The 23,932-nt window shown below is 38.3% G+C and overlaps 1 protein-coding gene across 3 annotated transcripts in view; it reads right to left on the minus strand.

Moving 5' to 3' along the window:
• CADM2 (cell adhesion molecule 2) overlaps positions 1 to 23,932 on the minus strand; it is a 609,199-nt gene that overhangs the window by 188,565 nt on the left and 396,702 nt on the right. The gene's annotated exons all lie outside the window — the stretch shown is intronic.

Consider the following 23,932-nt stretch of genomic DNA (forward strand, 5'->3'; position numbering starts at 1 on the left):
AAGAAATTCCAAAATAATTGAGAAAATATTGGCCAGATTAAAAGTAAAGATGAACCGAAAACATTAGAAATATTCAGCTTTCACTAGTGTCAAAACTTTTTTTTTTTTTTCAGAAAAACCAAAATACTTTGGATTTAATTTTTCAACATTAAAATTTCCACTGAAAGATAATTATACAACCAAGAAAAATTACATTCATTGATTCATATTTTTCCTCCTCATTTTGCCACAACACCTTTAATGATTTCCTTTTTCCACCTGCGAAAAATATCAAACCTACTGGAAAAAATGCTCTCTCAGGCTTTCCAGCTATTGAGTCATTATAAAAGAAAATATACTTCCATCTCTCCAGGAATGCACTTTTCCTCCTTTCTGCATCCTTAAAAACAAATAATGATGTTTGAAGACCAACATGCTGGTCACCCACCTGGCAAGGACTTTCTTTTTGTCTCCCTGTTTCTCTTTGTTCCCTGTCCAACCACCTTTTCTACCTTAGCAGAAAACAACCCGGGTTTAAAATCCTTTCACTTTTACCTTTGTCTCACCACCTTCTGAAATGTCATCCAAAAGAGAAGTGAAAAGACAGAAGAAGAGGCAACTGTACAAGTCAGATCCGAGTACTGCTGTTGTTTGACTGTTTGTAACCTCAAAAAGCATTCAGAAATCAAAAAAGGAAAATCCACCATAACTGAACTGCTTATTCTTAATTACAAATATCCCTGGAAAATGTTCACTCATCAAGTGAAGCCTTCTGTATTTAAATGGAAGCTCAAATGTTTCACTGTACCAAACAACTGAGCACAACTGAAAATTAAAACTGTTCTAGGTTTGCCTTAGCATGTGCCCACATATAAGGTTTTATTCCTGTTAAAATATACAATTAAACATATACCTTGTACCTGTTTGCACATACATACCCAAACGGGACAGGGGATGAAGAAGGAGAGAGATAAAATGATCAATAAACCCCCACTTGTTTCTGTAAATTTAACTTCTCTTTACTTCAGACTGTATATTTTAATTAGACTAGAACAGCATATCTAAACCCTGTTCTTCCAATCTCTGGTTTGGAAACAAGTGTAAAACCAGTCATTGCACTAGTACATTGAATAAATCCTTGCTACCTGGACTTCCAACACTTTCACTGTTCAGTTTGCTTCAGGTGATACGTAATTCTCTAAGATAAATGAAGAGAAAGCAAAGGTAGAAAAATCAGGTTTTGATCAGAGATGCTGTGTGTGTGGCATTACACTTATCTGTTCTGATTTCCAGATTACCAGTGTCTTTTCAGTGAAATACTCTGTAGTTGTAAATAGTCCTGACAAAATCATCCTAGTGGTAAATGGGGATCAATACCAAGAAGTTTGATCCTTGAGTTTGGTCAATGTAACAAAATATGGACCATTAAACACACTTTCAAAAAAAATCCTCTTCATAAATATATTTACTATTAAAACTATTTTGAAGAGTTGTGTGAGTATGTTGCCTTTTAACACACAAAAGGCAATACTGTCTTAAAGGTGGGAAATACTGTGCCTGCAGATGGTTTTGATCTGAACAGGCACTCCCTTGATGATTTGTGTTGATCAATACATTGATACATCCTGGCCAAATGGGAACGCTCCCTGAAGAAAACAGTTCTGATTCTCACAGAGCAGAAGTCAGAATGATAAATAAAACGTTTTCCACTTGTGATCACCTGTATATTCACAAAGTTTTTGTTACTGATGATTTCACCCTCCATGTCAATATTTGGCTTCTTTGATGTTTGACTCCTTTTCTAGTACAGAAGAGATCTCTGAAACACTTCTCTGATGAAGCTAACGAAAGTTCAAATACAAAACAACAGGTTTAAAACTGACTTTGTACTTGATGGTTTTTTTCCCCTCTTTTGGTTTACACAATAAAACAAGACCAGGAATTTGGTCTGGAGAATGACTGCTGTATACAGTTCCAGTAGCCCTTTTGAGCCTAAGTGGCACCAAACTATAAACAACAAAACTACTTAGGCCAGACAACATTTTTAGGCGCCAGAACCCAGGCTTGAACTACAGACATGAAAGGCAGTTTACACCAAACAAGGATGTATATTCCACTCCGTCTTCTATCCTCATTGCTTCAACACTTGCTCTTTCCTTCTGCTGCCTGTCCTTCCAACAACACTATTTGTGTTTCAGACAGAGGAGGCTTCCTCCAGTGCAAGCTTCAGACTGAAGAGAATATTTTCTCAGGTGATTGCTTTTTGTCAAATTTCATTTGGGAGCCTCGGTTCCTATTAACAGATATTAGGAGATCGGGGCTGCATCCTGCTAGTCTTTCATGTACCTGTTTCCCTAATGAGTATGACACGCAGATCAGTCGTAGATGTGGCTCTCATTTGGTGCAATTTAGATATCACTTAACGTGAAACTACATCAGACTTCAGTGTACTTTGAAATAAAATCACTTACTCGACTGACTTTCTTTTTTCCTCCCTGTGGCCTATGAAATATCTATTGATATGGCAGTGCTGATCTGCAGCAGTTCTCCCTGCTGACTTAGGCCAGCAAGCTGCTCATGAATCTAGCAGATGTTTCGGTTGTCTAGGCCAATGGAAACCTTATGGACCCTTTTTTCCTTCATCTCCTCCCAGGAGCAAATGTTAGTACAGCAGATATCTGGATGTGTGCCATGTAGCAGCAGAGACAGGAAAAAGCTGCTGTGGCTGCGCTAAGCGTGGTGTTGTACAACAATTGTATTTTTCCCCAGTCCTCTTTAAAAGGGTTGTTTATAAATGCCATGTTCCTCGAATATAGCTAAACATAAAGTCTGGGGGGTTTAAAAACATATCCCCAGACTTCTCCTGTTGTGCTGTTGAACCTTAGATTAATACACAGGTGTAAGTTAGAAAGGTCTGTCATGTGTAAGACTTCTGTTTCGCAGACAATACAAATTTAGAAATGCCCAAATGCCAGTTGAGTTGAACGGCCTGCCCCCAACAACAGATGGTACAGACTGTGAAAGTGGAAACTGTTAAGGGGATTTAGGAACAAGAATAATCTAAATTTTTTTTAAATTTGATTTAAAAAATGGAGTGTTGCTCAGAGAAGCCACGGATACCCCATCCCTGGAATTGTCCAAGGCCATGTGGGATGGGGGCTTTTAGCAACCTGGTCTAGTGGAAGGTGTCCCTGCCCATGGTAAAGGGATTGGAATGAGATTATCTTTAAGGTCCCTTCCAACCCAGGCCAGTCTGTGTTTCTATATTTCTATGATAATTTAAAGGAAATTATATTCCCGAATTCTCCAGCTGCTCTAAAAAACTGCTTCCTGAAAAATTATTTTTTATCACTTGACTTCACTTTCACGGGTAGATGAAAGGAAGTGTCTCTTATTCCAGCTCTCCAAGTTCTTATTCTAGAGCCTGTTTCCTTTTTTTTTATTGTGACCTCTGGATCCCTTTTATTTGTGAAACTTTGACATGGGGTCTGTCATTTCCAGTGGTCTATAAATAAAACACTTCAACCCAATTATCATATTTATCTGAAACCCTTGCCCTTACTGTTCTTAAAAGTAATGATTTGGTTAAACAAAAGGAATCAGCAGAAAAATGTTTTCCAAATTTCTTCACTTTATGCATTCATGAGATGTATTTTTAGATTCATTATTCCTCTCTCCTAAGCCAGTTAAACTCTGACTCTTCAGAAAGCACAAAAAGGGACAGGACAGGTGTGAAGGCAGTGGCAGAACTAGGAGCTCAGAGCTGACTTCTAAATTTCTATAAGAGGCATTACCATTATTGACATGATTATCAATGTCACCTGGACTGCAATCTTTGTTTCTTTTTTACTAATATGGCCTATAGTCCAGCAGGCCCGACAGAATAACTTTATTCATCAATTACTTTCAATTAGAAAAACTGCATATTTCTTAGGAAGTAATTCCAGTTCCTCACAGCAATAAGCATATCAACACAACAATTCAAATTTTTTTGTCTTCCTTAAAATCATATTTTGGTGTGTACTCTTGAAAAAAAGAATTCCTTACAGATCTGGAATGAGAATCACGGTTAAATTAACTGCATTCAAAGGCAAAGAATCTAATTAATCAGCTGCATATAAATCTAAGCCCTACTTAAAAAAATATTATTTTTAATTAAAAAAAGTCATAATTAGACGCTACAATAGCTATAATTGCTTTAGTATAGAAAAGTTTTAGTGACTTTTATGACATGTGATACACAAGGGCTCTCTGCAATAACACTTTTTTTTAAATCCACTGAAATGTTAGAAATCAGCAAGTATATTGATATGTGCATTAAAGTAATTTTCTAGATCAGTGACTTGATGTCAGCAATGGTTGACTAGATTCCCTACTTGGCTGTACGAATATTTTAGTTGAAACCTTTCATTTGATAATTTACTGAATTATTCTAAAGGTTATTTGGTACCTAAAAAAATGTTGACTTGAGCGAGTTTCTTCTAGAAAAGAGAAAACATCAATTATTCTGTACATGGTTGAAAAAACGTTTGCTCGAGTCAAATTTGCAGGATAGCCGAAAATTCTGCTCCTAATCTCATTACCATATTTCTTGCATTTTACGTAACAAATTGACGCAAACATGCTATTTTCCAGGATTAAATCACATTATTTTGCCATGACTAAAAGGCAGGAGTGCTCACACACATATTAAAGCCCAGTGAGGTAACTCCCAGCTGTGGAGTGACCACATATCAGAAAAAAAAAAAAATTAAAAAGTGCAAAGCAGCTGAAGGTTTGCTTGCTGAATGAGGAGTACCTTTGGAACAAGCCCCCTCTTTAGGGATCCTGGAGGTAGAAGCAGCAGCATTCCTGAAAGGAACATATGGGGCACCCACAGGTGTGCCATTTCCTTAATCACCCTAAGGGGTGAAATATTTGCAGAACTAACAAAAACCCACGCTGCTATGCAATTAGGGAAACGCAAAGAAAAGAAGAGTTTCTCAGTTGCATCTATTAATGTGTCGCTGTCTGTTGAGCAGCTTTGCAGCAAAAACGTGATTCTCCCTTGCAGTCAGTTCTAGAAAGTGTTAATCACATTAGTACTGACTGTTGATGGTTTTATTCATGAGAGGAAAAGGCAAACAAGAGCAAGCATGAATTGAAATGCCTTAGAAGATACTACAAATTCATTTTGAAAATGTAGGGGGCTTACAAAGCACAAATCTCCCACTCGGTAAGAAATTAATTACATAGCAGAGGAGGATATCTGATAAAATTTACCAGACTGATTTACCAGCTTCATTATAGAGATTTTTAAATTCTTTTTAACAGATTAAACAGGCAAATATATTTCCCCATTAGGGAAATATAAATGTCAAAGACCCCATTTGCATACCAGGGGAGGGCAGGAGAGGGGAGGAGGAGACACAATGGCTAACATCTGTTGCACAGATTGAGATAACTAGACCTTCTCTGGACAGCAGAGTGCATTTCTCAGGTGCAGGAACGAAAGAGCAATGCAGTGAATTAATGTGTTTTGAAGTCGAGGAATGTAAGTTAAATATTAGTTTCTGAACTTTTGAATTTTAAAGTTAGTTTTTAAAGTACATTGCAAACAACAGATGCTTGGGTTTAGGTCTCAGAAGGAGCATAATTATATTAGTAGCTTTCAATCACAGTATGTTCTGAGTAAAATAAGTAATTTATTTTTTTTTTTCTAGCTGGTCTTTCTTAGTTTTTTAAACCTACACAGTAGAAAATGCAACATGAATATTTCTAAATCTTGTTGCCTGCTTACATTCAACCGATATTTTTTCTTTCTGTTTGCACAAAGCACCTCCTTCTTGGCATTCATCCCCTCAGCAATCAGAATCCCAGCTTGAAATACTATATATGAGGGGAAGGTAAGAGAACTGATCTCGCTCACCAAGTGCCTTTGCTTTGAGTATCAAGACTTCTGTATTTTCAAGACTGTGCACTTGTTTATGTACACTGACAAAGCAAACAAGCAAGTGCTTAGAACACAATGCATTGTATTAACATTGTTACTGCAAATTTTATACCCACACACATCTACATGTTCGCTGCACAGGCTCCTTTGACTGCAGCCAGTATAGAGTAACCAGTTTTGTTGTGAAGTAGTTAGCTAAGAATACAAAGATTTGAGAAACATTTCATTTGGGAGAGGAAGCTGATGATGTAGTGGGCATTTTCTGTGATGAAGTCCTACCAATTAAAAAAGAGTGCACGAAGTTCTATGTCTCTGAGCATAGAGCACATGAAACAACAGAAAAGGTGACTTTGGTCATGACTCAAACCTTTTCTCAGTCAATACTCAGCCTCAAGGCATCTATCACGCTTGGACTCTATTTTTTTTTTCTTTTCAGTCTGTAATCCAGTGCTTTCTCTTCAGAACAGTGGGAAGTAGGTAACTGCTACAGGACCAAGTCCTACAAGGGCTCATTTATACTGTTTCTCCATTTCTGACCTAGAGCAAGCACAGCTATCTCCAGACTATAACCCAATTTGCAGGGTAACCATCAGTTTTACTGATCTTCCCAAGTTTCCTCCATAGAACCACAAACAAATTGTTGAGATAAACTGTATATCTTCCACACCTGACCTTTGGGCCAAGTAGTTGTGGAGTAGAGATCACTGCCCTCTCCAACATTGTTATATGGCTTTTTTTGAACTGTCTTAATTTCAATAGTAATGTATCCCCAATTTCAAGAAGGTACAGCAAAATCCATTAACAAGTTCTTTCTAAACCCTTAGTAAAAACCTAGCTTCTCTACAGTCTTCTACCTCTTGATATTACAAGTGCTGTTTTACTCACTTTTAGATGTTGCTCCTTCTGCTTGACTCTGAGAATCAAAGGAACAGAAAGAATGATAGCAATGAAGACATCTTTTACCATCATGCATTGTACAAAAAGCCTCAGCCAGTTGTCCTGAGCACCACAGAATTATAGTCTCATGCACTTATAAATCTTTCTTACAGTATTTGTTGGACTTCCCATTCTTCAGTTCTCCCGGAATAACATCCACTGATCAAAATGGACTTACCAACACAGTAATGCCAACACAAGTCAAAAGTCAGAAGAAATGTAGCTTGCTACAGTATAGAACACGTCTAAAAAAATCAGGGGCATAGAAGAGGATTTGACCTTCTCAATTAGTCTGACATAAAATTAAATCATGTCTAATTTAGGTATCCTTCCACTTCGAATTTATACTTTTTGCCATTGAAAGCAGTTGCCTCAAAGCCTTTTGTTGAGCATACTTCTCATGAGTGACAGGCTTGGATCAGTTAGTCTACCTTACTCTGCCATTGGCAGCAGAGCCTAGAATGTCTCTGCTGCTTTCCTGGAGATGCTTATCTCCCTTGCCAAGTCCTGCTTCCTCCACCCTGTGTGCTGCTGTACCACTCTCAGACTGGCCAGACCCTGAGCTGAGCCTGTGAAATGGTTTCAGCAGTCTCAGGACACGAGGACTGGGAAGAACCTCTCTGATATCACCTTGGAAGAAAGAAAATCATTACCAAACCACACATGTCCGTGATTTCCTGTCTGCAAGAGATACTCACATGCAGGCAGACACATGTAAAGCAAATACACACTGAATGCAGTATGGATTACAAAAGATGACTCAAAATCCAGCCAGAGTTCTCTTACTTCACGTTACACTAAACTCACTTACAGAAACAACTTACAACAACATTTCACAAAGGAAGTTTGCATATTTAAAAGGCCAAGAATAACTGGCTGGCTTTTAGTTAAACATAACTCTGCCCTGTGTTTTCATGCAAAAAAACAAGGTAACTTACAGTCTCCAAACAAGCCCATACTGCAGTGTCTTTTCCACTGAAAGACTCCAACATTATTTACACTACTCCTGGGCAATCATTTTGAAATAATAAACTCACTGCAGCTAGTTCATCTCATTCCACATGCATGGAATCTTTCTTTTCTAGGACTATATACAGGTTCTCAAATGTCCTCTGTAAAAACAGTTTTTAATGGCTTTGCTTTGGGGCAAGAGGGGAAAAAATCAAAACTAGGCCTTGCTTATGTTTTCAGCAAGAACCATTTATATACAGCTCTTGTAGAACTACACTGGCCTATAAAGAGTTATGTTTTGTTTTTTAATTCATCTAAGCTTTAAAACAGGCAGAACAGCACTATCCAAAAAAAACCTTCGAAATAAATGAACCTGCCCCAAGAAAGGATGAACACAAGGTGAGAAAACCAACAACTAAAATTATTAATTGGGATTTGCATAATGATTTCCAATTTTTTTATTCAAACTATATGGGAATATATATATATATATATAAAATCCAGTGATTCCAAGAGCTGGAGCTTCAGTAAAAGAGAAAACAAACAGAACACCAAACAACATGAGACTTGTCACAGAACAGCAGGACATAAGAACTTTCTTCTTCAGATACAAATGAAAATGTGAAAGAAACAATTGCATGTTGCATCACTGCTGCACTCTGATTCTTTTGTTCCAAAAACCACACAAGATGCACTAAGCTGCTGATACAAGAACAGGAAAAGCATGAAATCTCTATACCAGTCTATATTTGAGAACTAGTACAGTGATACAGAAAACTCACTTACTTTTGACTACTCTAACTACTGATGTTACAAATACTCTTGCTTCGGGCTTCATATACAGAAGGACAACATCACAGGGAAGAGAGAGGAAAAAAATAAAAATCAACAAAACCAGCAGCCCCTCTCACCCCCCAAAGCAATATCACATTTGTTCATATATGGGAAGTTCTGTTTCAAAAGCCTGGAACAAAATGTACAGCAAACCCAGAGCTTGCAGAAAGCCCTGCAAGCCTGAGAAGTGCAGACACTCTGTTCACATCCAGCTGATGCAGGACCTCTGGAAAATTAAATGCAGGCACGAGGGGGTAGGGTATTTCTGCTTTCCCTGCCTAGAACACAGTACGAAAAAGTGTTCAATATGGATAAATGCCACTACAGTTATTGCAAAAGAGATGTTAATCAAATTTTCGCTCCCGAATTATGGCAACCATAGATATCTAATGAAATGTAACACAACATCCTAAGAGGTATGGTGAAACCATTACAATAAGAAGCTGAGACTCCCTCCTTTCACTGCTGAAAGCAGCATTTGCCAGCAAAGAAAAGAAACTTTTTTTATTTGTTCTCCCTCATATGCTTACAGATGACTCGACCAAAAGTATTCAAATAACAAACAGAGGTAAGAGGTAGAAGGTAACTTTTTTTAGCACTCACAGAGCTGCCCAGTGTGGCTGTGCTATTAAAGATGAGATAGAAAAGCTGTACCCAACCTCTAAGCAAACACACTCCTAAGAAGTCAGAAAAAGCTTTGCTGGTGTGTGATCATACACAGATTAATGATTTCAGAAGGTAAGTCAAAGAGATGGTAAGAGTTAGTTCTGCCCCATTCTCCAATTTGCATTCATGGTGTAAGGCTTCAGTTATTACCCCTTAAAAATAGCTGAGAGACCACATTCCATAAAAAAAACCCCTCAACATTAAAAACATTAAAGTGTAACAGCAGAAAGGAAGGCTGGACTAAAATGATATTATGTCTTGCAGACAACACTGGAGAAATGGAATCCTAAGGCAGAGAAACAGAGCAACCAAACTGGACTGCAGACAGAGAGAATATTAAAACATTGCTTTGGGCAGGCTACCTGCAGATGACTGAAACCTCAGGAAGAAGAAGAGAAAAAGGTTATGACAAGAAGTCTGAACAGCAATGAGCAATTTTTAATCAGTCTTTAACATACCTAACTTGACATATATAGAAGAGGCCTAGTTTCCAAAGGGCAGATCTTAGGATGGGCTGAAAAACTGAAAACCACTAGTCAATTCAAAATTTCTGGCTGAAACAGCTTGGGTGTGAAGAAGGCTTTAAAAACAAAGAATGATAACAGCAATCACTAGAATTGGAAAAAAAACCCCATCAATACAGAGAAAATTGGATTCAGAGAAAGTTGAAAGTACAAACTCCATTAGAAGGTCAACACCAAAATATGTCCCAGAAATGCATCCATTCTGATGACTTTCTGTTTTAAAAAAAATAAATTTACACTCTGATATGCCAGAAAGGAACATTGCAAATTTTTATTTAGAAATGCATTTCGGACTGTTGTCTTTAAATATTGCCTTTTACATTTGATAATTCTTAAAATCACACATTGCATAAGAAATGCTAAACAAACTAATGACAAATTATAAAAGAAAACTCTTAAGTTTTAGCAAACTAAAGCATTTTAAAGTGACTTTGTTTCAATTTGGTTTGTTTGGGTTTGGTTTGTTTTTTTTTTTCCTTGATACCTCACTGAACTTGAAGGATGGAATATCCTTCAAATACTCTGAATAAAAAAAAAAATTCTAATATAGACTATTTTAATGTAAAACTTTACAAAAAAACCCCAAACCCAAACATCACACCTCAATGAGTTCCACAACATTCATTTACATTTATATGTAGTCTCTAGTTGCATCACAGCAATAAAAGAGAGATTCACAAAACACAAAGTCTATCTCCATTTCTCTCTTACAGGTAATAAGAAATAACAATAAATTCTTTAAGTAGAAGCATAGAATAGACTAAACCAATTTTCATTCTGCTTCAAGTTGGGTGTGGAGGGAATTGGTTAATAAAAAGTCTTACACACAAAACCCATTATAGGAAGGCTTATTTCCCCAAAAGTGGGTCAGAAACAATTTCAACCTTGTTAACGGGATGTGGAAACAAAGAATGTTGAAACAAGCAATGCAAGAAAGAGATTTTTAACTCTTTTTTTTTTTTTGTACCCAACCCGTAAGTTTAACAAACAAAATTTAAGGGATCAAAGCTAACCTATTATGAAGCATAAAACTATGTCCACTGAAAACCATAAATTATGTATGGAACAGGCACATTTACTAGTGCTGCCAGTAATGTAGAACATCTCTGAATGAGCACTGACTGGTGAATGCCTCATGTTCTTTTATGATGAATTACACAGAAAGCCCCAACACCACAACTAAGGTGCTGGAGTTCATGTACAGGAGTGCTTGAGAGTCACAGAATAAGGGGGAGACAAAAAAAATAACTTTTTCCTTTTGGTCAGGTCCAACGTTTTATGAAGAGTAATTGCCACTAACACCAAAATTAACATACTGAAAAAGTCAGATAAAATTGTCTTCTCCACTTCCCATTTTATTTATTTCTCTCCTCACTCCCCTCAGCACATCTTTCTTCAAGTGATGCAGCTGCATAAAACTTTGAAGTACTGATTGCAGTGATGCATTAAATTCCATGAAGAAGTAAAAGCATTCGAGAATGTAACAACCAGCATGTTATGCCAATTTGAACATTTCCTCCATCGTGAACAGTTAATTTTCAAAAGAGAAAGATTTTGCTTCTTTCAGACCAAAAGGTGATTTCAAAACAGGTTCATTTATATTAAAGGCTCAAAAGAATTTGAAGTCCTAGTGAAGTGTGGGGAATGTCTATACAGCTCAGTGAGGCACAGTGCATCAGCTCTTCCCTGCTCCAAACCTCCCACCCACAGTCATTACAAGCCTGCTTGTTTACTTGCTACTTGTGTGGACACGTGGCTATTTTACTATATTTACTATTTACACGTGGCAGTTTACTATTTCCTAAAACAGACTGATGAAAATCTGTAGGCAAGCTATCAGATTCAACTAAAAATAGGGTGAAATATACTTGATATGCAACTTGCCTTAATACAGTACCTCAGGAAAATATGAAGTGCTGCTAAACAATGCAATTTCCCCCCCAGATACTTAAAGTGGCTCTGATTCCAGATAAAATATCATAGAATCATAGAACAGAAAAGTTTGGGTTGGAAGGGACCTTAAAGATCATCTAATTTCATCAACCCTGCCATAGGCAGAGACACTCTCTGCTAGAGCAGATCAGGTTGCTAAAAGCCCCATTCAGCCTGGTCTTTAACACTTCCAGGGATGGAGCATCCACAGCTTCTCCAGGAAACGTGTTCCAATGCCTCACCACTCTCACAATAAAGAACTTTCTCCTCAAGTTCTAATCTAAAACTGCCCTCTTTGAGTTTAAAGCCATTACCAGCTTAGGATCGCCCCAACCTGGGTGTAGGACCTTGCACTTGGCCTTGCTAAACTTCATGAGTTCCACACAGGCACGTGTCTCGAGCCTGACAAGCAGGGCATCCCTCCCCTCCAGTGCGTGCACTCCAGCACACAGCTTGGTGTCGCTGGCAAACTCACCGTGGGTGAGGTGAATCCCACTGTTCTTGTCACTGACCAAGGGGTTAAACAGCACTGGTCCCAGTACTGACCCCCAGGGAAGGCCCTTCCTCACTGGTCTCCACTTGGAAGCCGAGCTGTTGACCACAACTCCAGCCAGTCCATCCCTCAAATGCATGTCTCTCCAGTTTGGAGACAAGGGTTTCGTGGAGGACAGTATCAAATGCTTTGCACAGGTCCAGGTAGATGTTGTCAGCTGCTCTTCCCTCATCCACCAGTGTTGCCACCTCATCGTAGAGGGCCATCAAACTTGTCAGGCGTAATCTGCCCCTTAGTGAAGCCCTGCTGTCTGTCACCAGTCACCTCCCTGTTCTCCATGTGCCTCAGCAGAGTTACCACAAGGATCCCATCCATGATCTTGCTGGGCACTGCGGTGAGACTGACTGGGCTGTAGTTCCCTGGGTTTTCCTTTTCCTCTTTTTTTAAAAAATAGGGGTTATATTTCTTTTTTTGCAGTCAGTGGGAACTTTACCAACTGCCACAACTTCTAAAATATAATGGCTTATCCACTTCATCTGTCAGTACCTGTAGGACCCATGGATATATGAAAGTATTTTTCAGTCCTTGTGCTATTTGAAAAATCCCAAGTCTTTTCTATTTACTTAGACCTATACAGAAGTAAAAATATATAAATTTCCTCTTCTTTTCATACTGAAGACACTGGTTTAGCACTGCAATTTTTTCCAACTTCTCATTTAAAGCAGGTGGTTTAATTTCCAAATCTTCAGGGAAAAATATCCATCTTGGGCTGAAACTTTATCTGTCTCAATTCAGGAGAGAGGATTCATTTTTTTCTCCTAAAGAAAGTTATAAACCTCATCTTGAAGTCTTTGAAGATGAAATGTATTTTCCCTATGCTCCTAGCTTCAGCAATGGCCTAGAGATTTAACAGGAAAGTAGGTCATTAGAGTCCCAGATACTTTCTTTGACATAGCTAAATGACATTTCTTCTGGAATCCAAATGTCATTTTTGCCCTTTATTCTTAGAAAAATAGAAGTCAATCCCCACTAGAAAACACTGCAATCATTACTTTTTGATAGAAAATTTAAATCAATGAAAAATAAAATAAGTTTGAGGTACTGCTTCTCTTCAGCTTGTGTTTCATATCAGTTTTCTAGGTTTCCTGAGCTGCCCAAGCCTCTTTCAGCTAGCTAGTATTTTCTGGTCAAGAATGAATCTAGATGTATACAAGACAGCATGTGTGCATTTTGAAGGCCAGCTCACAGAGTTCACCATCGAAAAAATTCTGCTATGTTTCACCCTGATTTTAGAGAAGAAGAAAACCTAGCATTTTAGTGAACTTTCATGCTTCAATCTGACTTCACATTGTAATGCATTCAACAGCCACACAAAGCATAATGACTACATTACCATAGCGCAGATAAGTGAATAGCAATGGCTGAAACACAAAGCTCAACAGGTTTCCAGTCTAAATGGGCTAATTTCAATCACAAGCCACACTAGTTGAGAGAGCCTTGTCTTTCCTTTCACTGGCATCCCCCCGATGCCAGCCCAGATCTCTTCCCCCAGCACAGTGTTTCTCCTCTAAGGATCCCCACTTCTCCCACACACATTTTAAGTGTGGCTGTGAAATTTTACAGATTGATTGGCATTTTGTGCTTTTCTATTATGCTCCCCCAGGATACACAGTTTATGCCTAATAGAAGCTCACATCACACACTCAAGGAAACAAAGGAGAGAGAAACAGGGAAACAATGTGTTTTCATAAGGCCTTAATACTTGAATGACACAAGTGACAGAACAACACTGAAAATGGAAAAAAAAATTACCCAAAACACCCTAGAGCCTAGTGGGAAGCCAAGGGGATGGCCTACCAGGAAAAATTCTGAAATGCAAATCAGCATGGAAGCTGAAAGATCTGAGCACTAGAAATATGGTTTAGTTTAATTGATATGTAAAATCTGTGTTTAGCATTTACTTAAAAATCCTCTCCCGCTTAATTCAGTTCTTTCTTCCTCCTTTCAGGAGTTCCTTTCTCTCATCACCCTTCACACAGGTCCCAAGTATATCAAACTCCTGTTTTGCCTTCTTTTCTGTAACAGGTTTGGAGGTTTCAACCCCTGACCCCAGGGTGAAGAAGTGAAACAGTGGCATACAGGCTTTGACCAGAATCCAGGGAAAAGGTTCAGACAACTTCCTCTGTAATTCCAGCAGCACAGAACAGAGTATTTACAAACAACTGAACAACATCCACAGAGTCACATGCACTTGTCTTCTGTATAACTAGGATCATGCTAATGAAAATGCAGGGAAGTCCCTAAAAAACCTCCTGTTGTTTTCTCATAATGTTCATCTAATAATGTTCCCTCATAATGTTCATCTACTGCATGTTCCAGTGCTGAGATACTGACTTTCTAGAAACTTATGCCTTCACCTCAAACCAAGAAGGTAAAGAAATTAAGTCAGTAGCCTTGCAAAGAAATGTGCTCTGGCATTAGCACAGCAGATAAAAAGATCATGCTGGAATTTCCATTACCCACATCAAGTGTGCTAATCTGGATGTGCTCAAGTGCTTTGCTTTGCTAAAGACAAAACCTCTTCCTAGTTCTGACTAGCAGTAATGAGTCCAACTCCTGGCCCTGCACAGGACCACCCCAAGAATCACACCATGTCTCTGAGAGTATTGTCCAAACACTTCCTGAGCTCAGACAGGCTCGATGCTGTTACCCCTTTCCTGTTCCAGTGTCCAACCACTCTTTGGGTGAAGAACCTTTCCCTAATATCCAACCTAAACCTCCCCAGACTCAGCTTCAGGCCATTCCCTCGGGTCCTGTCGCTGGTCACCACAGAGCAGAGAGCAGTTCCTGCCCCTCCTCTTCTCCTCACGAGGAAGTTGTAGCTGCAATGGGCTCTCCCTCAGTCTCCTCTTCTCCAGCTGAACACACCAAGTGCCCTCAGCCTCCCCTCATACGGCTTCCCCTCCTTTTAAGTGTGCTTCCCTGATGTTGGACCTTGCTAACTAGATGGTTTCCCAAACCCCAGAAACTTGTAACTTCTCAATGGAGCTACAAGGCCCACTTTTTCTCCTGAGCTTTTGAAGAGAGGAAAAAAAAGCCAAAGATCAGAGGAATTATATTATGTCTGCTCTGGAAATGCATTTTTACTAGTCTGCTTCCTAGGGAATATTTATTGTTTGAGTGGGATGGGTATTTCATTATGATAATCATTACAAAAATTAAATTCTGTAAGAGAAGCCCAACCATGGGAGGCAAACCTATTCATCCTTTTCATTTCTGTACCTAACTTTATCTGAAAAGAATGTTGAATTATTAGCTCATTAGTTTTAAACACTTGTAAATTCCTAAAATGCCAATGGATATCAAGGCAGGGATTGATGTCTCTACAACTCCCTGACAGGAGGGTGTAGCCAGGTGGGGGTTGGTCTCTTTTCCCAGGCAATGGTCTCAAGTTGTGCCAGGGGAGGTTTAAGTTAAGATATTAGGAAGAATTTCTTTACAGAGAGGGTGATCAGACATTGGAATGGGCTGCCCAGGGAAGTGGTGGATTCTCCATCCCTGGAGGTTTTTAAAAAGATACTGGATGTGGCATCAGTGCCATGGTCTGGGAACCACAGTGGTAGTGGATCAAGGGTTGGACTTGATGATCTCGGAGGTCCCTTCCAACCCAGCTGATTCTATGATATTCTCCCTTAATTTCTGAGCTGCTGCTTGGGAAGCATTAGCTGACACACTTTACATTTCCAGAAGTCAGTGACAGATAAACACAATAAGTACTGTTACCCAAAACAAATGAAAACTGTTACTTCTGAAAGAAACTATGCCATGAAACAAAGGCATTTCCGATGACAGACATTTTGAACGAAAAGCAAAACTATGTGAAAAGCAAAAATTTCCACCTTGAGAAAAAGAAATCCTTTTTCTCCTGATGCACCACACACAGCACGTGTAATGTACATGCATAGAAATGAGAATAACTATTAGAAATACCACACAAATAGAAAAGCCACCCCTCACAAAAGAAGAAGGGTTGCAGTACTCTCAGTAGAAGTTAAGAAAAGTGAGGCTGTGGGAAACCAGATGGATGCATTCCATCATGCACAGACACTGATATAAATCAGGAATCTAATCTTTGCTTACACCATCTAAACCAGCACGAGGAGGAAAGCTTTGGCAAAGTGACAGTGACTTCTAACAGCAGCTCTAAGGCTGTTAGGGACCTGCAAAGCCTAGGTGGGACCTCTACCCTTGGCTGCTGCAAAGGATGTTAATTCAGAATCAACAACTTAAGGCAAACACTGCATATTTCTCTCCATCTCCAGTGATCCACCAGACCTCGTGGTCAATAAATCAGCACAAATCATCCCATGATCATTTCTAATCACGCCAGATTTTTTGAAATAGTACTGTATGAACAGCATAGGAAAAAAAAACTTGCTACAAAGTGCTCTGCTCAAGTGTTTTCCACCACCTTTCCCTTATATGCAGTCCATCATTAAAATGGGAGGAAGTCCTTGAAGTTATTAGCCCTTGGAAGAATCCCAGAGTAATGCTGAGCACAATGCCTACTTACAAAGAACTAGAGATCCTTATGGAACTATGGTAGCACACATGAAAAAGTCTTAGCTGATTGAGGCCTTTATGCCTCTACCAAGAAAGCAAGCTAATACAAATATAGAGCTACAATTGTTAGCAGTGATAGTGAATCCTCAGCCATTTAAACACCATGTGTTTCACCGACCACTGTCCACTAAAGTGAAATAAATTCTTTGAAGATCTGATGTCACAGAGAGATTTAAGAAACAAATCTTGAGAACTGAGCTAATGTGGAGAATCAGAGTAAGTCTAATGGTGTTCAATGAAGCATTTGAGGAAAAAAGAAAAATCCTTATATTTAAAACACTTCCTCCACTTCCTTTGGTTATAAAAGCACTCTGGAACAAAGCCAAGCCCAAAAGAAAAGCCTATGCTTTCGAAAGTGTTTATCAACAGAAGAGTAAAAATCAGTGATCATGGATTTACTGTAACCAACTGTTAACTTTTTTCTCCAGTATTTAAGTATAATTATCAAATTCCTTTTCTCTCTAAGAAATTTTTTCTCACAAAATTGAGGAATTCAGATATTTGGGACAAAGAAAAGTTGACAACCTGCCTCAGAGCAGCAGCTCCATCAAACTGCCAGATTTTAGGTAGTCACGTGCAGCAATTCCACAGCACGTTTAAAATATGACAAACACATCTTGGGAACTCACTATATCCTTTTGATTGTACCTAAATTAACAGTCTGGACTCTGAAGCAGTGTTTTGTCTGACCGGAATGTGAAAAATTACTTAACTGAGCCAGTACACAGCAATATGTGTGTTGTGTATTCTGTGTCCTATGTATTCACGATACTTTCATATGGGAAATGCAGCTCACTGCCTACAGAAATTCACTGTAGATAACCATAAGGGCCCAGTGCTTAATACCATGACCAGATTTACAACAGTACCTTCATTCAAATAGCAAATAAAGGAACCACATTTCCAGCAGAGTTCTATTCAAGTATGGCAAGCTCTCCTAATGCACTGCTTTTGACAGTGTGGTCTCAAATACTTAACACCCAAATGAGGGCAGACAAATTGAAAAAAAAAAAAAAAGCAATCAGAATTCATTTTAGCCATTGTGGAGGGAAGAGTGGCCTATCTGAAAGCTGAGGATTAAGAACTGACAAAATGCTTTAGCCGAGGATAACCAGGTCCACCTCAAAATGGAACATCCTCCCTGGAGTCCCTCTCCCATAACTGTGCTGCACTTCACAGGTGTGAAAACAAACATTATCTTGCTCCATCCCAACTTCTTCTACGCTGCCTAAATAACTATTTAGTCAACAAATGACTGACATATTGGCTCAGTGTAGACGTCTCTCAAACGAAAAGAACATGTCAACAGCAATAGTCTCCCCCTACAGATATTGTTTCAGGGAGGCTTTGTACTTTCCTGTGCTATTTCTGTGGTGTTCAAGTGGCTTTATTCCATGATGACCTGCAACTTTAATGAAAGTGTTACTTTACCTCCACTCTTAACAGTGCTTTTTTACATCTGTTCTGGAAAACATACCAAAATAAAATGCATTAAAAGCAGTAAAGACATATATGCTTGTCAAACTGCTGCTTCCAGTGCTGCTCCACCTCAGAAAGGAAAAGCTAATTCATATTTTCACAGTCTCCTTAGCACATAGCAGAACTTGGGACCTTGAATGGCAGAAGGATTCTGGCTGTAACCACGGTGGTGAACATTTGAACTGTGTACACACAACATCACTTGGAAATCTCAGCTGTCTCAATATTGGAAATATCTTACAGGTGCTAGGGCCAAGTATTTCCCCAATATAATTGCAAAAGGTGAAGAGCAGTGAGCAACTTTGTTAAGAGCTTTTATCATCATCATGATTACAGTTTTTTCCCTCTGAGGATCAGTTGGAGGTTTTAAGGAGAAAAAAAAAAAAGTATAGAAACATGTTTTGTGACTCTTCTAAAAAAAAAAAAACAACCCTCTACAACTCAGACAACTGCTTTCTCTCCCAAATTGGCAAATGACTTATATAAAATATACTTAAGTAGATATGTATGGGTTTTTTGAGAGAGTCTAACATAATTATAATGCTTTATGTTATCTGATGGAAATATCTGTGAAATAACCTATTATCTTGATCTAATGTGAACTTTTGCATTTAAGATTTAAAAAAAAAAAATCAACAAAACCCAACACACTGTTACATTTAGAGACTGAACATTAAATTGAAAATACCATATTCTTTTCACCAAAATAGAACAAGAACTGAAGAAACAATAACAATTTCTTACCTAAATTAATTTCTCAAATACCTGCTCCTGTATAAGTGTTGACAGCAAAAGCGTGCAAGGAAGAGCAATGTTTCATATCTGCCTTCACAGTCCCTCTGCACTCTTAATATCTTAATTTTCAAAACTTTTTTTTTATTTTTCTGAGCACTGTCTTCACAGATAAGCATCAGATTTTGTTCTTCATCACCACTTTCCTCCCCCTCAGAAACGCTGAATGGGAGAAAACTCTGACTCTTAACTTCCACGAGAAATCCCGGAGGAAAACTGTGGCAGACATAGGACTGAAATCCACACATTTCAACCTCACAGGTCTAACCAATGGATAGGATTTAATCACTGGAAAAAAGCACTGGACCTCCTGTGTTATACACTGGTAGCAGTGACTAAACTACAGGGGAGGGAATACCAAAGAGACAGTAAAGGAATGGTTATTAAGCCTTCATCAGCTTTGTTGTTCTCTCCAAAAGTACAATCACTTATAAATACTAAAGGTGCTTTTAATACCTTAAAGTGACATATGAACGTTCTACCTTCAGGAGTTGAAACTGTGTTTTGAATAAAAACATCATAAGATTTTACAAAGAAGAGCTCCTCTATTTCTACAGCACTAGCACATCTGAAAAATTTCAATCAGGCTTCAGATCACACTATGCTACTACAACAGTCTTGGCAAGCTTTTTTGTAATGACCTTGTAGTAAAGGTGGAATATGACAAGCTTTTATTTTTACATGTCTCAAGGGTGAAAGCTTATAACCATAAATAAATGCTCCTCCAAACTACTGCGAGTTATGGAGTTTCCCCAGGCTCTACGCTGGATTCACGCTTTCAAAATCTATACACTTCCACTAGTTTTTAATTTTTGCCATCATGTTGCAGCCATATGATACCCTGAGTTATCCATCCCTCAATAAAGAAAACTCTGCAACAGCAGAGCTAATACCTGACTGATGTCAATAACTGAATAGCTCAGGGATTTGTGAAGATAACGCAAATAAGACAAATAGCAGTGCTTGTGTCTCCTCTGTGTACATTTATCTCCTCCTGTTCCTAACATGGACAGATGCTGCTGCTCCGTGTTACTTGCTTGACTTTATGGTAATTTTACCTTGAATGAGACATGTGCTTGTCTAATTACATGTTCTGAAGAAAGGACCTAAAGTGGTGGGTTTAGACCCTGTAGGTCTTCCAACTGTGTTAATCAATTCTGGTCAACACAATTTATCTTGGTTTATATGGTTTTCAGTCCAAACAATGGAATTCATGAAACCTACTCTTTACCAACATTATTTACAAATGCTTATGTAGAGCAACACAATAAACTTTACCATACGCTGTAAGAAAATCTAAGAGATGGTTGGGTAGGACACGACCATTGATGGAAACCTGATGAAGTCCAGAGAAACAAATTGATTCCCAACTAAAAGATAAAATGAGTCATTGCACAACTACCCAGGCAACAACAGAGTATATTTGCACAACATCCTTCACATGATCCCTCCTGATTTAAACTTCAAATAAGCTGATACCAATTTCATTGACATAATGAGAACAAACAAAATAAATCAAGTGAATAAAGTCCAGAGTGATCTTTGCCTCCTGGATAAGATGCATTTAGACAGTGTATCAACTGCTACGATGATTTATCTTAGAGACTGAGATGTATGTTTTAAGTAGCATTGTTAAAGCTAAATTTAATCTTCTGTTTAAAGAAGGAGTTTAAATCAGTCTCCTCCTTTTAAATGTAAGGTAGAAACAACACACCTCTGCATTTGTAGAGGAATTGACTGAAAGAGAAAAATGTTTAACCCTGGAACTCAAAGACAAAAGACAGTTTCTCTGGGATATGGGTGCAGTACAAGTCAAGAAAAAGAGGCATCTCAAAAATCTCCTGGATATTCAACAGGCTAAAAAAATAGTACTGTTGATATTACACTTGTGAAGCAAGTGAAATAGAGGTAAAGGCATTTAATGTACTTAAAAGTGTAATATTAAAATAGAAGAAAAGTTTGAAGATATCTCCCATCAATAGGACTTCCTCTAGAAACCACTTGTGGAGAGAGGATTTGCCTTTGGAAGGGTTATAAAGCCAAGTGCCTTACTACATGAGGTTTAGGGCAGCTCTGGAAATAACTTTTTAACAGTAGATGCCACAGAATGTATCAAAGAAATGAAAATGAGGAGCAGAGAACTTCATTCCTCAAATAATTACATTCAAATGAAGACACTTGGCCCCTCTCTTTCACTTGCTGACTGAAAATTGACACATCATTAGCAGATCTGGTAGGACCACAGAGCCTGGAAACCATTGTCAACTGCTGCCAGAAGATATTTGCAAAAATATTGCCCCCAAAATGTCACAATGGCCCTTCTTAAAGGGTCAAGCAATATTCAAAACGGTGCTTTGCTGAAGGAAATGATCATTTATAGAGATCAAGTTAAACAAATCTCATCTGGTGCATTAAGAAACAGTCCTTAAAATATTTATGCACTGAAACAATTCTGATAGTCTGAGATTTTCAGGTGGCATCTTCAGTTTCTGCTTCATCAGATTAAGAGCCATAAATGACCATTGTCAGGTTTCATTTTAGCCCCTACCCTTTGAAATCTTTCTGAACTAGACTTCTTGGAAATGTCACAAGTATTCTGTCCAAAACATGACTGTTCTGTGGCAGCACCTGCCCAAAGTAGTCCAAAGCAAGATCCACCCTTCTATGCAAAATCCAAGTATTTACCCTTTCTGGAGAGAACACAAAACAATCTCATGCAGTTCCTTCTAGGTAAGGGAAAGTCTAAGAAAGAAAACCATGGTAAAACAAAGCAATCATTGTGTGAATCCATCCTGGAGCTGTGAAATCCTTGAGACACTTCAATTTGACTGGAAGGCTCTGAGCAATCAGATTTAAGAGGGTTTTACTTATTCAGTAGTTAGGTCTAGATGACCTGCAGACCAAATGACCTTCCAACCTAAATTGATTCCAAGTGCCACAAAGCAAGGATAAAGTAGAGAGTTCAACAGCTGCTTTACAGCACTTAATACAAGCAGTCTTCAATAAAGTCTGAGAAAATACTTGAAAGGAAATAGCATTGAATGCAATGTTTGAGAGCAAGGGCTCTAGTGTTCTCCTTACAGACAATCCCACGAGGAGGGGGAGGGAAGAGGGAGACCAGCAGTTTTCCCGTGCTCACAATGCACAAACAAAAGACAGCTGGTCCCACAGACTATCACCTTCTAATGAGCTCAGGAAAACCTCAGATCTCAGGGCAGGCCTGAGCCCCAGCTGCACCTCGCTGAAAATGGCAGCACAAATTCCAGACTTTCAGGAGGGAAAGATGAAGAACCATAAATAAGATCGTAGACATAAAAGAGTGCTGGATTTCATATTATAAGTACCAAAAGCGAGACTCCTGAGAATTCTCTCAGCTGTGAATTGATGTTTCTGATGCCATGTTAGGCACCTGTTTGCCAGTTAAGTGTGACACTTTAAAAGGATGAACAGAACCTTCTTTAATGCTTAGAGAGAGCAACAAGAAAAGCAGTAAGACATCATTTACTTTGTCTTCCACCACAGGAGATTATAAAATAGGTCCTATGCTTTGGTTAAAAGATAGAACTATTGCAGGACTGAATTCCTTGTGGGTATTGGGTACCTTCATCACAGGGCTGTTTGGCACCAAAGGAAGAGCTGAAGGCTTCTTGAAGGCCCTGTGCAACTGGGCTCCAAAGATAATGCACATCACAGTGTCAAGCCCAGTTTACCAAATATAGCTTCAGTTGTGTATTCAACATTGGTGTGCACTTCTGAAATAAGGGTGTGTTAATGAGTAATTGTGACTCATTCTATAACTCCAGTGCCTCCAGGGTAGTTTCTGTTTGAATGGCAATATATTGGGTACATGATCACTGAATATGGATGAGATCGTGCTTATTTGTGCTGAAAATTTGCTTCTGTGCATGTGTTTTGGTTTTGCCTTTTTTTTTCTTTTTTTTGTTAATTATGAAGGTCCTAAAGTCTTGACCCATTGTTTTACAGCATCACAGCTGAATATATAACAGTACAGGAAAGAGTAATGCAAATTTCAAAGCATGCATAGGTGAATACATGAACTCAATTTTATTCACTCCCCTCACTCATGACATTCAATGCATGCAAAGTTTCTGAGGAAAAAAAAGCCATGCAAGGGTTTAAAAAAAAAAAAAATCTGAGCTGTATTTTAATTATTGATTTAATTATACTAATACATTAACACCATCAATTGGCTGGTTTTTCTGATTATCTTTATTGTTCCACATCTTAAGCTAAGCTTTATAAACTTTATAAACATCCTGAGTACGAGTTTTTAACTTTCAAAATACACGTAAACATGCATAGATATTTGCCTTAAAACCTGATGTTTAATTATCAGAAAACTCAATTTTATCTGAGAGAAATAACAGAAAAAAATTACATTTTCAGAATTTCTATGAAAATGTATGTTCATACATATAAATACATTGTCATACATATATATACACAAGCATGTGTGGATTTATATGTATATGTAAGTCAAAATACATCCCTCAAGTTACATTTGCTACATCACTGCTTCGTTGAAATTCAGGAAATGGTTTACAGCACTGCTGACCTTACATGATTAGTTCTGAAAGGTTTATTTCTTTGTCACACTGATTTGTGGCAATCACCTTGCTGCTCTGAAGTCATGAATCTCTGTAGGTATTATAGCATGCCTTTCTATATACTGGTATGCTATCAGAAACAGTGATGATCATTTATACTGGTGTGAAGAGACAGGGAATGCTTAGGAGACATTTAGGAGTTCATTGTTCTCTGTTCAGATAT

This window comes from Pipra filicauda, unplaced genomic scaffold (assembly GCF_003945595.2).
Source record: "Pipra filicauda isolate LSUMZ 115617 unplaced genomic scaffold, ASM394559v2 scaffold131_size2509542_pilon, whole genome shotgun sequence".
NCBI classification, from domain to species: domain Eukaryota; kingdom Metazoa; phylum Chordata; class Aves; order Passeriformes; family Pipridae; genus Pipra; species Pipra filicauda.